The sequence below is a fragment of the Triticum dicoccoides genome, chromosome 6B (assembly GCF_002162155.2).
Source record: "Triticum dicoccoides isolate Atlit2015 ecotype Zavitan chromosome 6B, WEW_v2.0, whole genome shotgun sequence".
In the NCBI taxonomy this organism is placed as follows: Eukaryota; Viridiplantae; Streptophyta; class Magnoliopsida; order Poales; family Poaceae; genus Triticum; species Triticum dicoccoides.
The window spans coordinates 225,512,404-225,521,013 of record NC_041391.1 but is presented as its reverse complement, the minus strand read 5'-3'; positions in this window follow the sequence as shown (position 1 = coordinate 225,521,013).

Here is an 8,610-nt window from a genome sequence, read left to right as displayed (position 1 = left end):
CACACGTCCATGCTGACGAGGCAGCTTAAACCAACACATTTTGTTTGACCGTCGACATGAGGGACCCACATCTGACCTTCTATCCTGTTATTCCCCCTCAAATCATTATTTTTCCTGAACATTAATTCAAACAGTACTGATGCGTGTTCGTCGGTGGCGCCGGTGATGAGCGAGTTGGCCGCCGCTCTGCCGGACGGGCCGGACGCCGCACTGGCCTCCGCACGGGTTGGCAGGCTGGCCCGAGCGTGACTCACGAGCGAGCAAGCCGCCGCGCGGACCTTCGCTCGAGCTAGATGGCTGGCCTGAGCACGGCGCGCGCGAGGAAGCCGCCGCGCTGCCGTGCGAATCTAGCTAGCAAACCTTGCAGACAAGCAGCTGGACGGAGCTATCTTGGCTAGCTAGCGGCCGCGAGCGCCGGACGGAGTTGGCATCCAGGCTGCCGCAATATGGGCTCTGCACCGCCGGCGGTTTTGACCTCGCCTTCTGCCGGCGGCGGTAGCTGCATCCCATGGCCGAGGATGACTAGGTGGACGGGCCGGAGGTAGGAGGTCGCTCGAGGATTTTTGTTGGTAGGAGCATGTACAATGGTTGATAAGGTAGTCTTATCTCAAGTCTGCCACGTATGCAAGTGGTAGTAGTTTCTTGGCATTTTAGTGGTTTCTTGCATTATTAGGGGTTTCTTGTAAGGAACAATGTACGTACTACTAGCGACAAAAGGCGATTCTAGGTTGCGTTGTACTCAAACGAGTACTACTAGTGGTCGCGGGAGTGTATACCTTGTTTTGTGGGTTCGATCCCGGCCGAACGCACGGCGGCCTTTTAAAAAAAAATAGTACTACTACACTTCGCTGCGAGCCAATATTTTACACGAGTAGTTTGAGTTTTGAAGTCAAACAGACGTGCGGCCCCACAATCTGGGTGCACTGGACATCCTAACCACGTGAATGGGGTTTCCTTCCCAGCATCCCGTGGCTCGCGTGCTCGCCCTAGCCGCACCTCGCTTGCAGCTTCCTCATCAGCTAGTAGCATATTTAAACTAGCGCCTCCCAATTAAGCTCGAGGAGCCGGAAAAGCCTGGCGGGGCATTGGGAACTGTGCAATATGGCTCTGTACGTAAAGTGCTCTACTACTACTCTGTAGCTTATGGCGTTGCACGCATGGACTTCACTCCATTATCGGCTTTACTATAAAAGAAATTCCTATTGACGTGTTTTTTTGAAACAGAGGCAAAAGATTTGCTTCATCTCATTCATAAAGAAGGAACTACTAACAAAGTTCGACGAGATCCATTACACCTCCACAAATGGAAGCGAAAAGCCTAGTCTTGCTGTATCAAATAACTCAAATGTTCTGCCCCCGTAGTAACCGTCGCTGATAAACAGGCTGCTAGTGTGTGCGTGAGAGGAGCGGCTGAGTAGGCCAGCTACGTGAGAGGAGCGGCTGAATAGTACAACGATGGTTCTCGAGAACAGTAGTACCCTCCACTTCCAACTGTAGCTCCTTGGCCCTGAGATTCAAGAGTTCAAAACTGGTGCACTATACTCCCTCCTTTCCGGTTTATAAGGCTCAATTCAAAAATCTCACCAACCAAGATAGATGGTGAGTGGTGGAATACCTTTTGGAGTTTGCAAAAGCACCCAATTAATGCTCTTGTTTTCCTCAAAAAAGTATGTTTACCAATGCATTAATTGCAATGCATGCATGCATAAATTACATGCATTGGTCAATTTTCTCTTAATTCTTGCATGCAATGATTTAGTGCACCTTGGAATCTGAACATGTGATGGGAAACAACCAAATTGAGCCTTATAAAATGGAAAAACTAAAATTTTGAGATGAGCCCTATAAACCGGAAAGGAGGGAGTACTAGACTAGACTAGAAGTACAGTACATCGCACTACTAGTTGAGAAAAGTAGTACTAGTACTGCTACAGTATGAGTAGGTTCTCCTCCGTCACATAATGTAAGACGTTTTTTGACACTAGTTGGCGTGTACAAAAAATGGCAAAAACATACCCAAAATTTCTTAATCCACGCCAAAAACTACTACCTAGTGCCAAAAATTTCTTACTAGTGCTATTATTTACAGTATAATGCAATCCCATAACGTTCCATAATGCTAGTACTAGTAGTAAATAATAGCCTCACCCCTTTGCTGAGGAACGATCTACAGTTGGAAGGGACGAGGCCCTGCGGTTACTACGCTCTTATCTCCTCCTCGCCAGTTCCCCTCCCCCTGAAGAGAAGGCAGTTCGTCGCTGCTCCCATGGATTCGCCAGGCGGTTCTCCTCCTCGTCGGGGCTGGGAGACCTTGGACGACGATCCTCTGGGAGAAATTGCACACCGCTCCGACGTCCTCACCGCCGCAAGACTCGGTGCTTCCTGCACCAACTTTTTCAAGACACTGCTTAAACAGGCTAGGGAAAAGGCCATGCTTGTTGGTCTTCCATGTGTCCTTGAGGAGAAGGTTCTTCTATGGGACAATCCTTCGAACAGTCCACCGCTCCCTGTCCATGGTTGCACGTTGACTCCGCTAGAGTTGCCGACGTTGAGAGGTAGTCGGATTTTGTCCGATGAGCAGGTCAGTAATGGAGTTTGATCATGTAGTTCTTAGTTATTCCATTTCCATCCCGTAATTTCTCTGCTGCCCACTGTCTTATATATAGGTCTGGGTCGGTGACAATGAAGATTGGCTTGCATACCTCCGGCCGGATACCACCATCATTTTGCACAACATCCATAGCAGTGCGGCCATTTCGGTAGACCCCTTCTCCACCATTGGGATCGGCCTTCCGGACTGGCTGGGCTTGAATACGTATGATGATGCCTACATGAGATTGAAGAAGATAGCAATTGCGGACCCGCCGACAAAGCGACGCGGCTACGATGATTACTATCTCATCATGGTGTTCGAGATTGCCATCAATGCAAGAGGCAGTAACGGTAGAGGCTAGCGTATGTTGGCGGCGGCAAATTTGTACCCCTACACGTTCGAAGACGTCGTGCGCCATCTAGGCCACACTTCGCGGTGACAAGCTAGGGGACTTGTTTCATCTGGTTGCCATCCTACGGTACGGGAGATTACAAACGGAATGCACAAACCATCATTTGCATCCCTAACAGTACTCCATTATTTTGCAGGGACCAGTCATCCCCCGATCAAAATAAGATCGCCGATCCTGGATGTGCATTTGCATCCGCGATTCAGTCTAACCTGGAACCTTGTAGCTTACTTTGGCATATTGGGATCAACTATCTTAGCAGTCGTACCCATGGTACCACTAATGTGCAACATGGTCACACAATCTACCACGATCGGACCGTCACCATCTACCTAGCTATTCCATTTTTTAACCCTCTCGCCTTCTCTTTCATTGTTGTACTAGTAGTATACTTAGTAGTACTAGTAGGAGTACTTTTTACCTTGGAGGACGCGTATAGCTAGCTAGGCCCTTGAAGACTTGAACCAACTAGCTGCCACCATTCTTGTTTTTCCATGTCTAACTATCTCATCCATGTAGCCAAGAGTGGCTATATATAATAAGCCGGTTATTTTACTTCCTCTATACCGGAGTAGTACTATTTGCTGCACAGTATTACTGACCGCCATATTTGAGCACAACATTATTATGCATGGACCTTGACTATGTACATCACCATGTGTCCAGATCTGGGATGCCGCGTGTACCAGATGAACAACGCCGAGTTCGACCCCTGTGATGCTACGTGGGTGCCGAGGAACACTCTTGGAGAGTACTCGGTTTTCATCGGGGACAGCTACCCCATTGTGAAGCGGATGCCACCTTCCATGCACGACACGGAAGGCCTGCCGTTCATGAATCATGGTTGTGTCTTCAGTGCGCACCGCCGGATGAAGGACATGCTGGGACACGCTATCCCTGATTTATGCCGCTTCAACTTGGATGAGTCTCCATCGTGCGGAACCGGACTAGAGAGCTGCAACAATGATTCCCATTGCCCACCGCTATGGATCGTGACATCCATGAAGAACACCTGGGACTGGAACCTGGAGGAGGACATGTAGCCCATCTATAACGTGTAAGTGGAGTACGGTAATTGTGAACGGTAGAGCTGTGAATATATGTAGACTAGTCGTGCACAAATTTATCACATGAATTCGAGATGAACTTGTGTGGCATACCGGCATTTGTCCTTTAGAATTTATTACTAGTAAATGTGTTATGTGTACGTGCAACTTGTGTGGTTGTTGCACGGGCTCCAACACGCTCTTTGAGAAAAAAGGTGGCACGGCTTTGGATATACGTGACGTGGCGGCATCATACAGTAGCACCGTTCGCTATAGTTGTAGTGCACTCCTGCTAGGACAACAACTCCTATAAAACCTTGCGCTTGGCTCTTTGCCTCTTCGGGAGGTTCAACAGTTCATACTCGTGTGAACCTTGCACTTGGCTCTTCACCTCTTCGGAAGGTCCAACAATGATGATACTACAGTACAATATGCTTCTGGCAATCTGACACCGATTGAACTGCTGCACGCCCACCGCGAGGGCGAGGGCGAGGGAGAGGGAGAGGGAGAGGGAGAGGAAGAGGGCGCTGTAGTCAAAACCCTCTCCTCATCCTGCGAACCACCGCGTGCGTGGGTGAGGGAGAGGCGTAGTAAGCAAGCTTCTCCTCGTTCGGCGAGTTGACGGGACACATCAAAGTAGTACTATTACTAGTACTCCCTCCTTTCCGGTTTATAGGGCTTATCTCAAAATTTTAGTTTTTCCATTTTATAAGGCTCAATTTGGTTGTTTCCCATCACATGTTCAGATTCCAAGGTGCATTAAATCACTGCATGCAAGAATTAAGAGAAAATTGACCAATGCATGTAATTTATGCATGCATGCATTGCAACTAATGCATTGGTAAACATACTTTTTTGAGGAAAACAAGAGCATTAATTGGGTGCTTTTGCAAACTCCAAAAGGTATTCCACCACTCACCATCTATCTTGGTTGGTGAGATTTTTGAATTGAGCCTTATAAACTGGAAAGGAGGGAGTAGTAGTCCATACTGCGTCCTTTCCGATTAATATGGCTTAATTTGAAACAAGAAAAATACACTGGCGGTCAACATATGTAACAATATGCTCTTTACGGTCACTATATATAGTTTTGCGACGATTATACGATCACTAGCTCATCGTAGAGCACCGTATTGCACCCTACTGACCGGCCACATAGTCGACGTGGCACTTTGTTGACTGGTTAAATTGTCACCTGGTTCCTGGGTCCCAACTGTCAGTTGGTAGAGCAAATAAATCAGTTAAACAAAACTTTACGCAGGCGCAACATGAGTCCAACCCTTGCAACCGCCCTGGCTGTGTATGTGAGTGCATGAACGTGTCCTCCCTCGGTCTTCCAACAAAGAGTGTACATCGGCTATAAAACAAAGAGTGTAGTACATGATGTACATCTACACTTCCAATGCATTTAGCCTTTAATCTAAATCGATATTGATTGACTAATGCATCAACTTGTACTATAGGTATAGGCTACATGTCTATCCTTAATTACAGCATGCAACGGCCTTCATTTAATTTTCTTATCTCAATGGTCGCATGCACACATAAGTCTACTACTTTTGGGCGTTAATTATGCCCTGGTCAATGTGTAAATCCCTAAATGTATAGTCTTTCACGGATGTAGGGAGTAGGTTGAGCACTTGAGCATGAGCGTGTGTGTTGCGTCGTGTGCTGTGTGCCGCATGGGTGCGTGAGTGTTGCGTGCGTCCATGTGTACGTGTGAGTGTTTCATGTTGCATGCATGCATGGGGCTTACTCCCTCCCATTGACATGTTCATATTTCAAGCTTCCTCTGTTCCCTCCATATGGTGATACTCCCACTGTTCCCAAATAGTATGGAGTAAAAGCCTCCCTCTGTTCCCAAATACGGAGTATTTGTCTTTCTATAGATTTCAACAAGTGACTAGGTACGGAGCAAAATGAGTGAAGTGAGTATAGAGGCATAGGGATACTGTAGAAAGGAAGTCCGCGCGATCCATTATTCCCCATCTCGGTCAGAGAGAACTATTCAACTAGTCTTCGCAGTGAAGTGACAATACACGCTGCAGCAGATGGGACACGTAATTAATAAGCTGAACCAGCGTGTTGGTGTTACTAAATCAGCCTTACCCAGTACTGCCATCATGTTTGCCAGTATAACACGCTTCCGCAAATACGCCTACGCACCTTTGTCCTCCATTAACTGACATATGGGCCCTCTTGTGGTAGACCCACATGTCATCGGTGTAACTATTTACACTCCGAAGGACGGTATATCCTGTTAGTAGTACTAGTAGAATTGAGATTTAATGCACTTCCTTCCCCGTCTTCCATTCTACCTCCTCTCTTCTTCTTCCTCCTCTCTTCCCCATCGTCGGCCGCTCACCATTTACCCCCGCTCACTGCTCGCCCGCCCGCGCCATCTTCCTTGGTAGCTCGCGCGTACCATATCCCCCCGCTCACTGCTCGGCCACACGAGGAGAAGCTTCTTCGCTCGCCCACCCGAATCCACTTCCCCGCTGGCTCGCAGGCACCGAAAACCCCAATGGCAGAACCGACTGACACGCAGAGCCGCGGTTGGAATTCCCTCCCTGATGTTCTCTTGGAGCAGATCTGTAGTCGTATGGACCTACTCAGCATCGTCCGTCTGGCCGCATGCTCGGTGTCTTTGTACCATCTACTCGTCTGCAACTGGCCGGCTCTTTTCAAGACACCCTGCTTGGTGATGCCCAATCCTTGCAGGTGGCCCAGACACCGACTTGACGATCCTATGGAGGTTGCCGTGGTGCCCCTCGACATGCTACCACTACCCGTCCACCTGTCCTTCATGCGCGGACACTACTGGGCGGGCATGAAGGCCAACTGGATCGTCCTCATCCACCACACCGGTAGTCCGTGGCATCTCGTAGATATCTACACCCAGCGAGAGATCACCCTTCCATCGTTGGATACCGCCGCCATCGAGCCTCGCGGCCCGTCGGACACTCCTGCCTACTACGCACGAGACGCGTCAAGCTTTTGGCTCGACCTCTGTTTGCAGAAAGTTGTAATCTGCGAAGTGCCCACGCCATCAGAAGACTACATGGATTACAAGCTCATTGCCTTGTTCAACATGGGATTAGTCTATCTGGAATCCGGTCGCCATACATGGTTATGGCTCATCATCAATCCTGTTGAGGCAACATTTCTGTCTGATGCTATAGTGCATGATGGCATCGTTTACACGGTCGACGCACAGATTGGCTGCCTATACTGGTGGAATCTATCGTCGTGTAATTGTTCTATCTCATCTCATCTTTACCTTATGAATACGACTGCCTGTTCATTTGTTACAAATTTAGAATGCATAGCATGTCTATAACCACATCATTGTTATATGTTCCTCTCATTTCCTAGATTTTTATGACCACACATGTTATTGTTAGAGTTGATATGAGAACAATTGGCATCTAATTATTGTTAGAATACATATTATGAGCATAACATCATGATTGCTATATGTTACTCTTGTTTACCAGATTTTTATAACAACGCATGTTATTGCTTGGAGTTGATATGAGAACAGTAGTAGTAAGTGCTATGGTAGAATGTGAGTAGGCGCTGTCATAACTGTTTTCCTCTCATTGTCATATGATGTTTGAACCATGACATATTGCTAGAATATGAAAGCCATTGGCTTATTTTTTTAATTTGGGGTATGATTATGACCACGGCATTGCAATTCTCTGTCTATGATATGTGTCACTGTTATAATAATATTAATTCCACACATACTCTGAACATGATTGTTTATTTTGTCCTTTTGGTCTCCAATTTGAATTGGTTGCAGCAGACGCAAATGTGCTGGCCTTCATGATTCCAGGACCTGGAATCATACCAGCCAATGGGTGGTGGTTTATCGCTCGTTCAGCTGACGGTGGTCATTTGATGCTCATTCGCACGTACCAAATTGACCAAACCATTACATCAAAATACATGCAGTACAATGCGTGGGGCGTTTGTGACATTGATGGCTATGGCTGCTTCGTGTTCGAGAAAGATCCCATCTCCGTTGGGCCAGGCGTATTCAACTGGAGGCGGGTTTACAGCCTCGGCAACCACTCCTTGTTCCTCCGGCTCAATTATCCGATCATCCAGCCAATCATCGATCATATCACCGGCGATGATTACTGTGCTATGCAACTTCCATTCGCGAGGGGGGGCTGTGTTTACACATCATACCATGGGTTTCATGAATCACCATATCCAGAGATTCGTCGACACAGCTTGTTGCCAGATAATCTTCAGTGTGTGAAAGGCATCAAGCTTCGATGCGATGGATGGCTTTTGCAAACCCAACATGCGGCGATGTGGTTCATGCCAACAGCAAATATGCATAACTTGATTCGTGCTGATATCTAGACTGAGCCATGTATTCTGCTGCTGTAGCACGACCCTCTTTTGTTGGATATTATGTACTTTTGTTAGTTTGAAGCACTCCTCTGGTTTAAAGGATAGATACCTTCCTGGGATCAAGTGTGTCCTAACTCACCTGCGTAGGAAGTACTGATAATGATGATGGAGATGTTGTGCAGAAGCCATAT